This window comes from Myxocyprinus asiaticus, chromosome 5 (genome assembly GCF_019703515.2).
Source record: "Myxocyprinus asiaticus isolate MX2 ecotype Aquarium Trade chromosome 5, UBuf_Myxa_2, whole genome shotgun sequence".
In the NCBI taxonomy this organism is placed as follows: domain Eukaryota; kingdom Metazoa; phylum Chordata; class Actinopteri; order Cypriniformes; family Catostomidae; genus Myxocyprinus; species Myxocyprinus asiaticus.
This window is the reverse complement of record NC_059348.1, coordinates 36,172,486-36,192,629: the sequence shown is the minus strand read 5'-3', so window position 1 is coordinate 36,192,629 and position 20,144 is coordinate 36,172,486. Positions and strand designations below refer to the sequence as shown.

At 34.1% G+C, this 20,144-nt stretch overlaps 1 protein-coding gene across 1 annotated transcript in view; it reads left to right on the top strand.

Moving 5' to 3' along the window:
- The first annotated feature begins 2,509 nt into the window (after nt 1-2,509).
- b4galt2 (UDP-Gal:betaGlcNAc beta 1,4- galactosyltransferase, polypeptide 2) overlaps nt 2,510-20,144 on the top strand; it is a 207,831-nt gene continuing 190,196 nt past the window's right edge. Inside the window, exon 1 of the mRNA XM_051699194.1 lies at nt 2,510-2,884. The gene's annotated coding sequence lies outside the window, so the exon portion shown is untranslated. The remainder of the gene's footprint in view (nt 2,885-20,144) is intronic.

The following is a 20,144-nucleotide window of genomic DNA, read 5'->3' as shown; positions in this document are numbered from 1 at the left end:
TTATTCTAAAATGTGAAAAAAAAATTATAATAAGTGTTTCAAAACTTTTGACCGGTAGTGTATATTTACTTAAATGAAACATGATGTTAAAAATATGTGGGTGCAAGTCAACTAGTGGTTGGAGAGTTGTGACGGGGTTGATATGAGAGTGATAATAATTGATAATTAAAATGGGAACACAAGTAAAAATCAATATATTGTTTTCTGAGTACAGCCTGACATGTTAGGGCTAGCTCAAAAAAAGTTGGAGTTTTAGTTAAATATCTCAATTTAATACATTTTTAACAAAAAACGAGGCCACAGACACACAATTTGACTTTTTGTAGTTTTATCACATAAAAATAAAAAAACTGTCATAAATTGTATATTGGTAGTCATTTTTTATCCCTTTTTCTCCCAATTTGGAATGCCCAATTCCCACTACTTAGTAGGTCCTCATGGTGCCGCGGTTACTCAATCCGGGTGGTGGAGGACAAGTCTCAGTTGCCTCCGCTTCTGAGACAGTCAATCCATGCATCTTATCATGTGGCTCGCTGTGCATGACACAGCGGAGACTCACAGCATGTGGAGGCTCATGCTACTCTCCGCGATCCACGCACAATTTACCACACACCCTACTGAAAGCGAGAACCCCTAATCGTGATCACGAGGAGATTACCCCATGTGACTTTACCCTCCCTAGCAACTGGGCCAATTTGGTTGCTTAGCAAACCTGGCTGGAGTCACTCAGCACACCCTGGATTCAAACTCTTGACTCCAGGGGTGGTAGTCAGCATCAATACTCCCTGAGCTACCCAGCCCCCCCATTGGTAGTCATTAAATTTGTATGAGGGACACATGAGCAGTAGGTAGATGTTTATTTTATAACAAGTATTGTGTAGAATCATTTTCAAACCACTTCCATTATATCCATGATGGGGTTGAGAAAAAAGGGTGTCCAAATCAGAAAAAAAAAATAATAATAAAAGGGATTTGATGTCTGATGTGGGGAAATACGATTTGTTGGAGGTTTAATATATGCCTAATGTTTTGTATTATTCAGACAATTAATCATGTACTCTGATTTTTTTTTTTTTTAAATGTCCCAAGTTGAAATATGACCAAATCTCAGGAATGGCCCGTATATTTAGAAAGGGCCCATCACACACACAAACACATTGAGAGGAGAACATGAGAACATTGGCAAGCATTTAAATTATTACAACAAATATTTTAAAAAAATTTTTTTTTTTACATCAGTGTACATTTTCTTCATGTCAGATAGAATGTATCATATGACAATGCAAAAGTATCCATATCTAAAATATATCATACATTTAGTTTCCAAACTATAAAACCATGTAAATTACTTAGCTAAATATAATCCATTAATTGTTGAATTTAGTATTATACTATACAATATCATCATCATATTAGTTGGTAGCTCTTAACATCCACCAGATGGCGCCAAAGGACGCAACAATATTTCATAGATTTCCGGTTCAGAGTAGCGCCATTCATTTTTTTAACGGCACAAAAACGAAGCTTTTAGTACTAGACTTGAACAATGATATGCACCGTATAAAGGACCTACATCACATTTAATTTTCACAACTTGTGTGTTTCTGCTAAAAATGTTTGGTACAGACAGATGTTTTCGCAGTGTTTCTGCAAACAATCTGTGATGGAATTCATAGACACTTTATCAGTAATCTCATAGTTTGTACAAAATCCTTTAGTTAAACAATTTAAACACTGGTCACCAACATCTACTCAGTTTACTTACTTAAAACAAGACTTTTATTACACATAGATAATTAATATTGGCGTTATATTCTGCATTCTGTATGCGGTTTAGCCTGCTTAGCTAAACACCTGAACGGCCTTGTTAAATCTAGAGTTGCTGCTAACTTGCCGCAAATTCGGCACTCGTTATTTTCACATGCAAACAAGCATTGTGGCAAACTTCATTGTCGACAAGCTGCAGGTTCACCACTACCGGCGAAGAGCTGTAAACGTCTGACAAACATTTGCGGCGAATAGCAAGCTAATTTTAATCTGAAAATAATGAGTGGCGAGTTTGTCAGCACTCTACATGTTTTGTTAGAGCATGTTCATGTTCACTGGTACTACACGAATGTTGCCTATGATACTTAAAAACACTGAATATTGCAACAAATGTACTTGCTTGGAGAAGAAATTTAAATTGAGTGCACAGTTTCGGGCGTTTGACCACAGAAGAATGGAACACGTGACTAATAAATCATTATATATGATCTGCACTGTTGGATCAGAGATGTTATTAGGAAAAATATAAAAAGAAAAAGATTGTAAAAACGTGAAAGATATTTGTGTGATTCAAATTGGCAACAAGAAGAAGAAGAAACAGAAATGCGTCGAAGAGAGCATGTGTATTATTAGCGACCTCTTGCGGTGTATTAGCGAACTGCCGTTTGATCCCTCCGAGTCTCCGTACTAAAGAAAACCTGCCTCCCTATGCCTTTACTCATCCATCCTTTCTCTCCAAAAACAGAACGTGCAGATGAATATATACGGCAAAACATTCAGTTCGATTACTTGAGTTTACGTAGTTGTGAATGGCTCTGAACAACATGAGGACATCTGATTTTCATGCGTTATGGCATAATCCTTTGATCAGTGCGCATTTCTTTCCGCAAAACGAATTAATCGCTTTTATCCGCAGAAAGAAATAACGATATCTGGCAAGTAACTCCCTGTTTTTATGTAGATATTATGCGCGTGTTCAGTAAACTATCGGTATTTCACACAGATGGCACATTTATGGCTGAACTGACAGTTCTTCCGAAATTTGACAGTCAGCTGAAGTGAATACAATAAAGATGCATCGCTTTTAGAGGAGGTCCCTGGCTTTCAAAGGATCGAGGTAAGAAATTGCGTGTTTCAGGGTTTGGTTTGCAAATATTAGCACAATTCTGTCTTTGCACGACTTCATTTGAACGATGCTCTTTGCTTCCCCTTCTATCACATGCTATTTTCATTGCCTGCAATCTTGATCAAGGCGTAGAGATATTCCACATGACACAGATATGCTGGGTGTACAATCTGAACTCTTGGTCTAATTACAGTGTGCACAAAATAGTAGTAATCGATTCTAACATTATTATTATTCTTTTTTAAACTAGGGATATTTGGTTACTATGAACATGAACAATAATCATAAGCTTCAAAGTGAAATAAAAAGAAATAGCCTATATTAGCAAATACTTGTGCAGGATGGGAACTATTATATTTTTCTTTCGCTCATTTTAACATGCATGCTGAAAGACACGAACAGACAAGCGCTTGCGCCGTCACGAGGCTCGTTCAAACAAGAGGGATCAGAGGTAATGATAGAAAATCAGAGAAACAGCTTCTGGAGTAAATTCAATCTAAAATATCAACTTATCTAAAGGTGACATTTCTTATGAGTTTGTGTGTAATTCAATTAATTATAAGTAATTAAAAAAATAGTTAACCATGGTTTTACTAAAGTAATATTGTAGTAGGATAACCATGTATTTTATATTATTATTTTTTTATTATTTTTGGGGGGGCTGAAACCATGATTTTACTACATTAATATTGCAGTAGTAACCATGGTTAATTGTGTGGTAATTATGGTTTAACTAAATCCCATGGGTAGTTACTGTAGTGAAACCATGATTAATTTTTGTAAGGGTAAACAAAACAGAAGTCTAATAGTTTTCTGTTTAGGCTCACAAATGTAAAAAAAAAAAATAATAATAATAATTACTTGAATTATGACTAAAAATAATATTTTAAATTACCCATTTTATCCCAAGAAATCGCAAAAAACCCCAATTTAATAGAAGTATCAGTATTGGTATCGGCATCGACGATACTGGACTTGAAATTGGTATTGGATCGAAAAGAAAATAAGTGGCATTGCCAATCCCTACAAAATAGTCGACATGTAAATTTGAGCTCCTCCCAGCAGCAGAGTCCAGCAGAAGCACAGGGGTGCTGCTGTTGAACGCGCTCGTGTAATGGTACCCACAGCATCCATAGACAGCATCATCTACAGAGAAGAAGCTGGCAGGACATGTGTAGCTTTGTGGCCGAAGATCTGAGAGTGCATAGAACAATTCTGAGTAACACTTTCTATGAAGCTTGTATTGTGCAATGCATTTAAATGGATTCTAAATGGATTACAATACATTGCAATATATCTTATATTCAATTGCATGTTGTCATTAATAACAAACATTATAATACTTAAATTCATGCAATTATGGTTATACATTTAAATAGTATAATGCATGTGCCATAATGCATTATATTGTTTGATGTTAAATAGGAATCGGTAAGTTGTAAAATATATTGGAATTGTGGTTGTAATTCTTAATGAAAAGCTAAAAGGGATAACAATATGTTCTATAATGCTTTATGAATACATTTATAATGCATTATGTGTGCAGGCTTCATACAAAAGTGTTACTGAATTTTGTTTAGAAAGCCAAAGCTTATGAATCAAGGCTGCTGTAAATAGAAATCCAGCAATCATCTTCACAACCACCCATAAGTATGGCTTATATTTAACATTTTCCTATTAACCTTTTGATAAGAAGATTATTTATGAGAGCACATCATGTTCACCTTTTTCACTCAGAGCAACTGCTGTTTATGGGGTCCAATTAGCATCCAGCTGTCTACCTTTTTTATTTAATCAGTGATTGTGGTATATCTTGTTAATTACAACAGTTAAAATACATTCTGAAACCATTTCATTCTTAAAAGAGTCAGATTTACCATGCTACCAGCTGCAGCTCATATATGGCTTTGAGTCAATTTACCAAACTATATCTTTGTTTTGGTGTTATGTAATATCAAGTGTTTTTAGGGCAGTTTGTTTCACTGGTAAACAAACAAACAAACAATTAGAATCCTTTATCAGGACAATTTTTGCTGAGAATTTTCTATTCTGGATGTTATTACAATAATATAAACTAAAGTACTCTTAGTACTGGTAGGTACAACAATTTTAAGTCTAATGCCTTTAGGTTCTGCACCTGTGTATTAAATCAGTATCTAGTCCAGACCTTTGTTGTGATACTGCTCTAAATCTTTGGTTCAGCTTCTTTTTTTTGCATAATAATAATAATAATAATAATAATAATAATAAAATGATTAAAATAAAAATGTAATTTAGATTTTTTACTGATGTTAAAGTGTAGTTCAAATTAGACTGGAAATAATAATAATAACAATAATAACATTAAAATTATTAAATAAAAATGTAGTTTAGATTTTTACTGAATTATGTCAAAGAAAATTTGACACATTATGGCAATTATTTTATATTATTCTGTTTTCTTTCAGGATATTCTCAGTATATGATTCTTAAAGCTTTTTTTTATCTGTGGTATTAGAGGTCGACCGATAGTGGATTTTGCCGATACCAATAACTAAGGTGGTGAAAAAGGCCAGTAACTGATTAATCGGCCGATAGTTTTTCAAATGTATTTATACAATGTCCAAAATGAATGAAATCCCAGATGTAGTTTATTGTGCAAACAAAATGTAGAAAAAATTGAAGATTTGAAGCATAATGCAGGACTATGAACAAGCCTGAAATACACTTTCTTACTTCAGGACTCTTCTTTTGAAAGGACGGAGACTTGGCTCTGTTACAATACTCTTTACTTAACAATTTACCAATTTAAGCTTTTTATAGCCTGTATATTCCCTAGATTAAGGACTTTGTGTGTATGTACAGTATAATAGGGATGTCCTGATACCGATACTGGTATCGGAATCGGGTCCGATACTGTGCTCACATGCTCATAAAATGCTCAGATACCAAAACCGAAACCATCTGACGTATGAATGTCATTGCGTAAACATTCATGTGCACATGCAGACTGTATATTAAGTTAATTAAATTGCAGCCATTTTGCAGTTTAAAATCACACTGGGTCATGTAGCAACCTGTGCTTTCGGAAGGGTGAAGCTGTCGTCACAAACCGGCTTCACTCGGTATCTCGACAAAATAAAAGCTCCATTAAAATGGACAAAAATATGAAAGAAATATATCACTACTGTATAGTTTTGTAATATTCACTGTAATAATAATAATAACAAAATAATAATTATATTATATTTAAGCACTACCTCACATCCATGATGCTTGTGCAGCACTTTATTTGACAAAATGGTGATCTGTATAAAAGCTCTTCATATGATAAAAATAATCCAATGTTATTCTAAAAATTACTGGTAATTGTTCTGTTTTCATTTGATTAAAGTTTTATTGAATTAATTAATTTAGACACCCTTTGATGATAAAATTGAATTAAACTGCTAAATATGAAATTTGTGAAAACATTTTGTAAAAAAAAAAAAAAATAAAAAAATTAAAAGGATTTCATAGGGCCATACATGTTAACATGCAGAGATGGTTCTGTTCATGAAAAATAATCTTCCTCTTGAATTTGCAAAATAATCCATATTGACAGACAGCCTTCATGTCTTGGTTTGAGTTACAGTTACTGAAACCAATAAAGTCAGCAGGTCAGCTCTCTTGGTTTTGTTTATAGTGATTATTTTTATAAAGATTTTTTTTTTCTGTGAAATTTTATACAGTATTGTAATTTTACAATGTTGTATTTGAAAACTGCAACATTACAAAAAAGAAAACAAAACACAGGTATTGGCATCTGTATCGATGCCATGTGAGGAGTGCAATTCTTCTTTTCATGCCCTCGCTTCAATTTAAAACACTTGAGATATCTAATCAAAATAACCAAATTTGCATTGAAGTGAGAATAAAAATATGGATGAATATTGCCAGTAAGTGATTGTTTTTATTTCTTAATTAACTGTAGAATCATTCAGCACCCGCCACAGAGGATTAATAAAAGAAAAACTATCAGCAACTATAGGCATTGATTTTGCCGATAACCGATAGTTCCAAAAAGCAACTATCAGTACCGATTAATCAGTAAAACCGATATTTCGGTCTACCATGTGGTATGATAATGAATGTGCCTATTTACAATATCAAACTTTGCCATCCTATCATACACAGTGAATACTGTACATAGAACTTACAGTATGGAAATTAACAGTAAATTGGTTGGCAATTTCTGTTTTAGATTTACCCTTTTGCTATCAACCAATTCTGTTGTCTAATATGTGGTCCATTAGTTCTCTATAGTTCCTCCAGGTGATTTTCTCTCAGTGTCTGTATCTGATTCTCTCATTCACCCACACAATCTGTTTTTTAAGCTTTCTTTTTACACCACAATACCCAAGAGACCCTCTGACAAATTGTCCATTGGTGCATTTTGCTGTTTGTTTTAAACAGGAGCTGCTCTGTTTTGGTAATCCACTTCCATTCACCAGAGAAAACTGCCCTTTCAAGTCTGCTGTGGCCCATGAGTTCTTTTTCTTGCATGATGAGAATAGTATTTGAGAATATAAGAAATTACATTTCATATTTTGATATGTCTGGTGCTGAACAGATACCTGGCTTAGTGGAAATGTATTTCTTATAGTGGATTCTAGATTTAGGCACTGGATTGCTGGTTGTACAAATGAGGCATGTCTATAGAGCAAAACCATTGGGTGTTAGAATTTGTTGTCATGGGAACAGTAAGACCCATAACACAAAGGTGGCCTGAAGTGGACTGCTTTGTTTTGTACACTGGCTTTGTCCAATTTTTGTTCCTTTCTCAACAGTTTTAGTGTAGTTTGCTTAACTTTGGAGCCTGAAAATAACTTAATTTGTTATATCATAAGATTCTGATTCAACACATTGTACCCTTGAGTACAGAACGTGTTTGTCTGTTGTAGTTTGGGTGAATGGGGATAATCATGTCTAAGTCTATCCAGATGCCAAGTTAGAGGTCCGTCCAAACGAAGACTTCAGCTGCGGCAGTTTAATTTGTCTTTTGGCTCTGAGTAGAGTGAGCAGCTGGACTTGAGGCAGGCAAAATCTGGGGCCGCAGTCTGTTGAGTTTACACGCTAACAGAGCTGGAGCACAGTAGGGCTGAAACGTTTAGTTGACGTTATCGACTCAGGTGATATAGATCATCAAAATAAGTAAATACAGAAGCACTCTCGTTGTGGAATAAGTGGAGCTTGAGCAAAACTTGTGTGTCGAGCGTCTTTAAAGGGAATACCCCAGCGTTACATATTTAATGCAGTTATATTTAATGCGTTATAGCATTATTAAAGTTCAAATAACATGGAAGCAGGTCATGTAAATAACTACAAATTCCGCAACTGGCATTTCTCTTGTGCGGTCAGCGCCTCTTCTATGAGTTGCACGAAGTGTCCCGATCTAAAGGGAAGAGACTGAAACTGCACCCGGCTGAGGCACACTCTGTCGTGGGGATGCTCAGATTATAACGTGATGGCTCATGACTTATTGAATCATAATATTTCAACTGTCTCTTCGTCCACCATTTTCTTTCTTCATCTCAACAGCTGTGTATCTGCACGCACAGGATTGTGTGATTTGATAGGTAGTGAAGGATACATCTATGCTGCCTTCAAAAATCGATCAGATGAATGTATTTCAGTAGTCAGCATGTGACGTGAACACTGGATTTGGACGTTCCTTCATCTCTTCCTACCTCCGAATACAGCATCCGTAGGCAGTTTGTTGAATAACATTCTCAGAATGTTATACACTTTTTTTTATTTTGTTTTTATTTTATCAAGACAAGATAAGACTATCAAAACTATATGTCCAGTGCTGAGTTCACTTTCATAAATACTAACTTTTGAATCTTTTAAATCTTTTAAATATTTTAAATCTACCTCTCTCGGCTCACATTTGCTGAGCTTCTACATCTGTAAATGTAAATTGCATAAATTATGGCACTAAAATACATTTTACATGGCATTAAATTAAAAGGCAGACTCAATATTAGGAAGCAAAAAAAGAGAGTACAGAGAGTGAAAGTAACCCTCATGCGGGCTGTCTAATATAACCAAGTGCCGCTACTCAGTATTGGCAATACGTTTATTTTTTTTGGGTTTTTTATCACATTCTTTCAATTCCATTTTCATGCCAAAAGTGTTTAACACTGCTTAACATATGGTGAATTTTTGCTGCATTATGGGCCGTTAACTGGTGCCATGCACGTGATGAAGCGTTAGTGGATCGATCTATGCAAAATCATGCCGCTCCACTCACATACTCCGCTCCCAACACAGTGTCATTTCCACCACAACTCAAGTAATGTTGTGTTTAATATGAAGTTATATTTGTAATTTATTTTAAATAAAATGGCTGACTCCTTTGTCTTGCCAAAGACTATTTCATAGCTAACATTTTATGTATCCTAAATACACAAAATGCAATATTATTTTCACACTTTTTTACATAATTTATCAAAATTACAGCTTGATTATAAATTACACCCAATAAAAATATTCTGCTCACAAATTATTTTTTACTTGATTTTTTTTTTCTTGAAACATCACTTGTATTCTTCATCTGAAGCATGATCTTCACTGCATAATAATAATACTACTACTACTACTACTACTACTAATAATAATAATACACTTTATTAGTGGCCAAATTGTTTGTTGTGGTGGAAATGACGCCACAATTCTTGGACAATCATAATTTTGAAAATTATAGAAATAATTTTCACACAGTAAATGCTGAAATAATTTGTTTACAGTATTTCACTCTTTGTTAAGATTATCTTAGTTTTAAACTTGTAATGAATTGTATTTTTATAATAGATTTTCATACATTTTCTTTCCAAAAATGTTTACAATAATCTACTAGGTTTTTAAACAATAATTGCTGCCATTTATTCAGCTGCTATATAACTCCATGACAGCTATAAATGTATATTCATAAACACACAGTTCTGCTGCAAATTATGGCATACTGTGATTTGTTTATGATTTTCAATTCGTTCTAACTGATACTTCCAAGACGATTATGAATCATTCTCACAATTTTGACAAAACCTGACTGTGTTTGCCAGCTAGATAACTTAACCATCCTGACATATTTAAATCAGCAGAATTCACAACAACGTTGACAATATAACAGCACAGAAAACCCAAATGAGTTGCAAGGCAGAAATGCACATAAATGAGCAACTATGCAGCATGTAGTGACAATAGAGCACTGGCCCTTTGGCGGAAGTGCTGGTTCTATCATTTGGCCCGAAACTCTCTCACACTGGCCTGGAGCCATCCTCATTGTTGAACCCTGACCTGACATTTTTTTTTGTATCATCAAATGATGATATAATATGCCACTTCTAGGCCATTTTAAATATTCTTAATGTCTTTCTCTTTCCTTGCTTTTACCTCTTCCTCCTCTTTCATTTTTTTACACCTATACTTTATTTTACACCTACATTTTTCAGACCCAGCATGTTAAGGTTGTTAGCACTAAATATTGTGCTATCATTTTACCTCACACCTCTGAAGAATAAATCGAAATGATAGCAAAATGGGTCAAAAACACACAAAGAGGATTTTACATGGGCCTATTGTTATTGCTATTGTAGGGAAGATGAAAAACAGCACATTTTCTGTGAATTGAAGTTGGTTTGTACAGTATAGGCTACACTTCCTAAGATTAAGAGCTGCGTGGGTCTTCAAGCAGAGGACTGTTCAGTATAATCTGAAATTGATGTCACATGCACATCCCACTAAACAGGTGTTGGCCAGAGATTTCAAACCAGAGGAGGAAGGAAGCCTGCACCTGAAAATAAGCTCTTTTAAGGTGGAAAAACTTCTTAGGTCAAGGAATTTTAGAGGGATATTTATGTCTTGAGTGACTTGAGAAATCTCATTAAGCTCATTTTAAACATAATGTAGCAGTTTTCTGTTGTTTTAATGTTCTTTGCAAAGCTTATTTGAAACAGATTGTACTGTGAAATGCTATGCAAACAAAACTGAATATAATTTCCTGAATCCATTTTGAGCTTGATGATTTTAACTAGTCTAATGCCAAATAGGGTGGCTGATACAAGTCTCCTAAATTCCCTTTTAAGGAAATTATAAGTTTGGAAAATTTGGAATCACAAAAAACAAAAAACAATAATAATAATAATAATAATAATGATAATAATAATAATAATAATAATAATAATAATAGAAAAGTCATAGAAATGGTATAGAAATTTCTTTGTCAAAAAATGTGGGAACTTTTATTCTTTAAATCAGTTTTGTTTGTGTTTAGTAGTTAGCCGAGAATTATTTAATGTAAAAATATCTTGTTTCTGGAATGATTTCATATTAAAGATCTTGTTTTAGTCATCTTTAAAGTTAGGCTAACTGTGGACCTGTTGTTAATGTTGTTCTTTACAAAATATTGGCAGGACGGAGAACACTTTTGACTATTTGACGATATCACTTGCCAATACAGTACTATTTCCAAGAAATTTATAGGAGTGGTAGAAGGGAAACTTGCCAATAACCTTGATTAACAGAGGTCATTATGTCCCAGATCCATATTTTCCTCTAGTGAATATCAATGTCTTTATATATCTGATTCACGAGTTATTTAGTCTTTTTCCAGTTCACATGCTGAACTAAAAGCCTTGTCATCATGAAGAGTTACACCCAAATTAAGAGACTTCCAATTTGTAACACCCTCCCTGTGAGCTTGTAAAAGAATAACATTGCCTTTACATTAAAGGAATAGTTCAACAAAAAATTAAAAGTCTGTCATCATTTACTCTCCCTTATGTCGTTTTAAACCAGTAAGCCTTTTTTTTTCTTCCATGGTACACAGAGAAGATGTTAGGCAGAATGTTAGCCTTAGTCACCATTGTATGGAAATAAGAAGGGATAGAAGAAAAGAAGGCACACGGGTTAGCGACCACACGAGGGTGTGATAAATGAGGAAAGAATTTTAATTGTTGAGTGAACTATCTCTTTAAGAGAACTGTAAGCATTTTACAAAGTGGCATGTACCATAGGTTTGTGGAGCTATAGAGTGCAGGTTTAGGGATGTGTGCCAGCTTGAGGTGAGTGGCGTCAAATCCAATGGGAGGCTGGTACTCAGGTTAATGAAATGCCAGCCAGTAGCCAGTGATTCTCAGCTCTGCTCTCTTCACCTGCTGCCATGACTGTTTATCCACTCTTTATTCTTGCACGGGAATGACATGTCATTGGTCTGAACTCTCTCACATCCATGTTGCTGTGGTGATAATTGGGTGGATGTGATACACTACTTTGCCATCAGTTTGTGAAATTGTAAAAATCTGTTTGAAGTTTAAGTGTGACATTTCTTGAACATTTTATTTTTATACTAGAAAATGTTGAAATGTGCAGTTTTTACCTTTAAGAGCTATTTGTGCCTGATCTAACCCTACAAGTACTTGGGTTGGTGTAACATAATTGGTGCAGTCATATGAAATAATATTTTATTAGGATAACCCTTGAACACATAAACACCATTCCTCCAGTTCTTTTAACATTAAGTGTATAAACCAAACTGTAATTACAACACAATTATTTGACATTAGATTACATAAGCTTATACTTTCAATTTGCATTATATTTCATTAACTTAAAATCTTAATTGAAGTAACAATTATTTGGATAACATAAGTTATTAAACTAATGCAATGATTGTTTTGTGGTTAGTTATTTATCTTAAAAAAATCTATAATTAAATATAAGACTATAGTGTGACATATTTGATTTAATATATGGTATGACATGCAAAATACTGTCTCACATTATACTCATATTTATGTTGCATGCTGTTAGATGGATGTGACCTAATTGAAATCAGCTAGCATCCTTGTTGCATATCCACTGCCATAGAGTAACAATGCTTTTAGCAATGACAGAATAAATGATTTGTAAACAAAAAAGAGAAAAACACCCTGAGTACCTGAACCGTTTTGACATTCACTTAAAAATTTATACTTGTTCAAATTTCAGAAAACTCTTATAATCCTAGATTTGATCGATTTGAGACTTTTTATCTTATTATTAGGCCTACTCAAAAAATGCATAAAAAATCATATGAACAAATTTTATGAATTTAAATGAAAACTTGGTTTTGTTAGGATTTTCATTATGTGGTCTGACAAAAATGTATATTTAAGTATAATTACAAATCTGATTGTAAACCTAAAATATGGCTCCCTGTTGGCTTGTTTCAAAATGAAGATGGTTAAACTGTGCATGCCAGTGTAAAATAATGTTGTAATTGTAATTCCCATAGCGTGCAAATATCTATTATGTATATATATATTCACATGGAGTCCATGCCTCTGACAATTCATTTTTAAAACTCTAAATAACATCATTAAAAGTTTGGCAGGTACCAGCTAACATTTCTGTTTCAAATGATTTTTTTTTAATTTTGCTATTCAATTTGTTTAAATTTGCTTGAAGGGATTTTGTATGTAAATTTGCACGCAGTACCTCTAGGTATAATTATTTGTTTTCAGCGACATCATAGATTTTTTTCCCACAGACATTTTCTATTTTCTTAATGTATCAGTGGGTCCTGAACTAAAATCTCACTTTGTGAAGATATGACCTGACTTGATTCATCAGCTCAAGTCTAATTCAATACAGGTTATTGCAAGTTGTTGAAAGTTAAGCAACAATTCATGTGTAGACATCTCCAATATATACATTACATTATATACAGCTTTTTTATTTGGTGACATTTCTCTTTATGAAACATCATTTTAAAACGGTTGCATGTGCTTTGTGTTTTGGCACTTGATCTTTTTGGTTCTATTTCAAAACATAGTGAGCTCCCTATGTAGGAAACATTTTTAAGGCATAATAAGCACACTCCTGCCCTTCTTTTGACCAAATTATAAGGCAGTATAGCATGTGTCCTTCACAAAAATGCGATTCCAGAATGCAATTGCGACAAGCTCAGTTATAAAAATCCATCCAATTTAATGCTGAAAATAACATCATAAAATGAAAATCTATTTCAGTTGAATTAAAACTATTATTTAATCTAATATTTGTGTTTGCTGTGTATTTATATGCATATTAAAGTATTGAATAATTAGCTTGGTAGCATGTTAATGCCAAGTACTATTGAAATCAATTGTAAGGCAAGTCTCCCATGCATGCGCTTCATGTGAGGAGTGCTATTTTTATGATGATTCCAAATCATTCTCTTATATGAGGTTCCATTTCAGTTAGGATGGAATTGCTGTAGGCACTGTTCTGGAACAGAGCCTATTTTCAGGTATAATAACCTTGGGAAATTCTACCTGTAACTTTTGTTTGAACATATTATTTTAATAGAAGTAATGACATATAAAGTATATAAGAAAATTCTTCACTTTCAGAATTTTTCACTTTGTATTGTGCTGATTGTTTGTACCGATCATAGAGCTACTGACAGCCGCAGTCCCTCACATGTGTATGATGAAGTTGCTTGTCTGTAGTGGCTCAAATGGTGACACACTATTAAACATGCTCTCGCTTTTAAACATCAAAGTCAGGGCCTGTTTGATGTCTCTCTAGGCCTAATTAATTTCTCTCATGAGCTGGTTGGCTTGAATCCCCTCTTGTCAAGTCTTAACATGTTGTTTGAAAATGAGCCTGATAAGAGAGTGAGTTTTCTATCATGAGAATACGAAGAGCTGTGAGGTGCACCTCAGTCTTTGTATCACATAAATTATGTTTTCATCAACTGTATTTTGAAAGAGAGCAGAAGGGGAGCTATAGGGCTTTTTAATCTTGGAAGAGGACCAAAATGGAAAATGCTTCCAGTAATGAATGGAACAGCTTGTTGAGTTGGGCCAAGTTTACAAATGTTTTTTTTTTTTTTTTTTTTTTTTTTTCATTTTTATAAATGATAGGAAAGAACATATAGTTTGAAAGTTTTAGTCAAGAAATGAGTGAATCTCAATAAAGGGAACTTTTTTGTGCCATAGGATGATTTTAAAGAAAAATAAAAACAGAGTGTTTATAAGGTTAAATTAGCTAGAACTACTCTATATTGGACTTGTTTCCAATTCCCAAACTTTTTATCTTCCCTTCTTGACTAATTTTATAAAAAAATGTTACAATCAGCAATTGTAACATAATTTTTTTTTTCTTCATTTTAGAGAACAATTGAATTTTTCCAAGAATGTTTAGTTTTAGTTAATATGGAAATGAGAAGTGTTGGGGGAGTACCTCTGCTAAGGCAACTAAGTGAGAGATAGAGGGTCAGATTTTTACATTATGATATGAAAGAAGGTCTGTTAGATGTTATTAATACATTTGCCATTACTCGTAAATTGACCCTTTGCTAAAATCTGCCCTCATTGGTTACGGTTGCTCGCTCTGACAAGCTCTGCAGAACTCCCCATTGGAATGAATGGGAGATTGCCGTGAAGGATGCGGTTTTTGTCAAAATATTCTCATAAATGGAATAGATAATAGTTATTATGTGGGCTGGTATGAAGAGTGAGATTGTAATACATATTTATCTGAAGTTTTTTGTAAAAGAAATTGTTAAATTACACGGTCATTTGATTATAAACTGTGGAGTCTGTGAATCAGAATTAAGGCAAAAGATTATTACAGTTACTTGAAAAGAGAAAAACTTTTCATTTAATCATTTAATAGCGATCACACATCTAATAACATTAGCGTAAGTGAACAGAGCTGTTTATAACATCTCAAAATGCACTCATTTTGATGCTGTGAACTGTTTATTTACTATCGCTTTTACTATGACTCAAATCAATACATAAATGAATTAATGTTCAGTTATTAGCTTTAATTTACCTTGGAGCAAATGTAGGTGTCGTTGCAGATGCTAAATGTTCATTTGGTAATGGAAACACAGTTTAATCCATAACATGCTCTTCTCCAGATTAATTTTTTGTTTTTTAAAGAAAGAAAAACACTGTATGTATCCTCTCTGAGTAACTCATGTCACTATTACAAATGACTCGGCAACAACATGTTTTACATTTTTTTTTAATAAAATCTTGCTTAAAAGTACTCAAACACACATTAATTGACTACTAGCTAGTAACTGATGTTGAGAAGTCCAACGTTTTCTCAAAAAAGAAAAAAAAACACAAAAAAACAAACAAAAAACATTTAATCAACACACACACTATAACAAATCCACACATTATACCAAAATTCGCTCTAAGGTTGATCAAGCTCATGATCCTAATTCCAGGATATGTGATAAATGTTAACATAAAACATAGTTTGAAGAAGTATTATTTTTCAAGATTTCGAGTCATCAAAAGTGTGCTTACAGTAATTGAAGAACTACCCAAATACATTAAGGTACATTTAGCGCTTATCAATTATAGCTCTCAATACAATCCTCTTATTAGTACCAGAATCTGTGGGTCCCTAGCCATTGAATCTCATATTGCATCGACATCTAGCTAGGCAATTTGTAAACAGATGACTGATGAGTCTTTTGTGAACTACAGCCATTAATGTCATTTTGAATTATGGAAAAACTGGAGAGGCTGCCCACCTAAATCACCCCGATCTGTACGGCCTGTCCATTTTAATGTCACAATCAAATGGAAGTTACATGTATATGTGTATGTATGTGCAAAAAAGAAGAGAGAGAGGGTGATTAATATATTGTTGGGAACAGCTTTAGGCAGTGGGAGATGACTGAATCTGTCATTTCCTGATGCAGATGTAATTTCTGAAGCACAAGATAACCCTCCGCTCTGCCAGATGTTTCTTTATTGAGTTGCTCTTGCTGTGGTGCACCCGTTTCATTCTAGCTGTTGCTTTGTTACTTTGTAGGACAGAAAACAATTCCCACACAATTATTTTTGTTCACCTCATGAATAATGGCCTTGACTGGCTGTTCAGTGTTAATTTTTTATAGCCTACAAGCTGTCCTTGTGTTCCAATAGAACTGTTTTTATGGAATCAAGGCCATGGTTTGTGTAACATCATGTTTGTCCGTACAGTATATGATTGTGGTTGTGACATTCTAAACATAATCCTAGTTATGAAGGCATGGTAAATAAGACTTGATAGTTTTGTACACACTTTGTTACTCAATTTAAATAAAAATAAAAAAAAAAAAATAAGGCAGTAATGAGCTGCAGCTCAAATGATTTGAAAAGCACTATAAAATGACAAAAAAAGGTAATCCTTAATTTGCGTGCTGTGTACGGGTTCTTCCGATGCCTTGTGATCGCTTTGTGTAAGGAACAGATCTTAAATGTATGTCTTTTTAATGATCAGTATTCCTCTCCACCATAACAGTAAGATCCTGACTCGCACTCTTAAACATTAAAAAATTACTTCCTTAACAAGCGTGACGGAAGTTTTGATGTTAGTGATATCTCATGCCATTGGCTTCCACATGTCTTGTTACCGATTGAAATATTTTAATGCTTGAATGTATCTTTTGAATGAGATGTGACTGCCTTCATGAAGAGGAAGATTTTCAGTGAAACCTTTAAAACCTTCAGTTTCACTCTGTTCCTCACATGGAGCTGTCGTATGGTTTCAGAAGACTTTATTTGCTACATAACCTATTTTAAATATTTTATATTGCTTTTTTGTAATATTTTCACAATAAATTGTTGTGGCTGTACTTTTATCTGCTTGTTAATTATTTGGTATTGTTAAGAATTGCTTAGGTTTAGGTGTAGGAATGGGGTTAGGTGTTCAAAGATATCTATAATAGTGTAATGTAACTAAAATTATTGTGACAAAATGTACTTGCCTGTTACATGTTTTAGATTGTTTATAAAAGTGGTTAGGTTTAGGGGTAGGGTTAGGGTATCTAAAATATCAGTATGATTGTAAAATATAGCTAAACTAATATATTTGTAATTATAATAAAATATATTGCTGTTAAACATGCAGTAAATCCGAAGACTGCCAAGCTTGTGACGGAATCCTCCTAACTGAGGAGAGAAAGCAATAACAAGGACGTTTTCATGATGTTTGTAAAAAGACGCTACAGGACACTTCCATTATGAGACTGCCTTGTTACTGGCAGTTGGATGTTCTGATTTGATCAAAGGTACTTGGCCTGAAAATTTAGCTAGATCATTACAATTGCTTCAAGCTTGCCGAACAATACAAAGCATAGATTTTCTACAAATATGTACTGTAAACTGCAAGTACGCTTTGATCTATCCTATTTACTGTTTAGTTATGTTTGATTGTTTAGGGAATGTTTGTTTTAAGGTCAGCATGAATAATGTATACAAACAGAGAACATGTGACAGTTCGGTCCGTTGGTCGGTATGCATTTTGTTGCCAGTTTATTTAGCAGATTCCCTAGTATAAATGAAAAATCCATTAGTTTATGACATAGGTGTGATGTAAAATATTTATTAACCTCTATTTTTGGCTTACTCCGCTGTGGATCAGTCTGAGCTTCTCGAGTTTGAGCTACTGCCAATTTTTATATGAATTTATTTGTAAATGGTAGTTTTATTTGAGTGATTACTGTTTATTTAGTGTGCCTAAAATGAGGCAACATTTGATTTAGAGACTTGATTTAGGCCTGGTATGTATCCTGACTTTATTAAGACTAAATTGCTTCTGCAGTGTTTGAAAATGTTACTTAATTAACATTGACGTTTTCAACAGTGGCTTTCAGAACCAAAGCATATGCATAGTTAGTCTGTCTTTGAGAGTATAAATACTACTACAGTTAAAGTTCAAGTGGATATACTGAATTACTTCGCACAATGCTGTAGAATTTATTATGGAGTATGTGGAAAAGTTTTTCCATTTACTGAAAAATGTATTAGATAGCATTTGAAAAGAGCAGTTGGTTGTTATTATTAACTTGCTGCCAGTCTATCATGCTATTTCTCAAAATGACTGTATGAATTTAGCTAGGAAGATGTGGAAAAGGTAAAAGTTATTTTCTAAAAAGCCTTATAATTTCTGGTGGAAAAAAGGATGTAAAGCAATGGTGGTCAGTGTGTGGTTATAGAAATTTTGGAGAAAAGCTTTTTGCTCAAATATTGCCATGGGGCCTTTCCTCTACAAGGCCCATGGAGCTGTGATGAATATTTCAGTATCCTCAGTACTGGGACTTGAGCACACAAAATATTTTTTTGAGACAAACTTGCAAGTCAGCGAGTACACATACTCATTCAGAGAGCCAAGCTTGAGAAAGAACTTCTGATGACAGCCAAGACAAAGAGATTTCAAATGTGATTTGGAGAAAAGACTGCATATCAATGGAGTAGCATCTTAGAGTAACTTTGGTCTTATTGGGTTAGTGTTATATCGACGTCCTAAATTAAGGGCCATTACTGTGCTGAAGCATCCACTCACTGCACTGCACGGCATTTAACCTGAGAGATCATAGGAAATGCAATAATTAGAGGGAACCGGGAATGAGGCTCAATCTCATTAGGTTGGATCTGCTCTAAAGAGACTGATTTCAAGAACATCTGCAGAGTCAGACCGTTTCTGACCAGAGAAGCTACTCAGATTCTGGTACCCTAGTCTATCTCGTCTTGACTATGCAGCTCACTTCTGGCTGGCCTCCCAGTGTGTGCAATCAAACCTCTGTAGCTCATCCAGAATGCTGTAGCTTGACTGATATTTAACCTTCTCAAGTACTCCCACATCATATCACTGAAATGCTCCCTCCACTAGGTGACTTTGAGATACCTCAATTGTTTCTGCAATACAATGAGATTAAAGAATGTCTTCTACTTCTCCGTATGTTCCTAATAAGAAAAAGACTCCAGCAATCTTACATGTGTCTTCTCTAGAGTTTAAATGAGATTTCAACCATGTCCCATACTGTCCTCAGATTTGACAAAATACCAAGGTCTGCAATCAAAAGATCAAATTAACTGAGCTATGCAATCCACATTAATCGTATTGCTTTTTACTCTTCTGGCTAGCTTTCCAAACTACATTCTTGCCATCTGTTGATCACAGTGTTCTCATATTTGATGCTAAAACACTTTTGCAAGTCAGTTTGTATAAGAGTGTCTGCTAAATGCCTTAACTGTAAGTAAATGTAAAAATGTAAGCTCTGCGTGGTTGGAACGTAGAGCTTCTCCGTAGTCTTTCTCTTTATTCTGTTGTCATCTTCTTCCTGTCCATTGACTCCTTGCATCTCATTTCAGGTCCTGTCACAACCCTTCCAGACTTTTTCTGTTTTTATTTTATGTCTAACCTCTTCTTTCACCTCTCGGTAGCCCTGTATTTTTGGCTGACTTCTTAT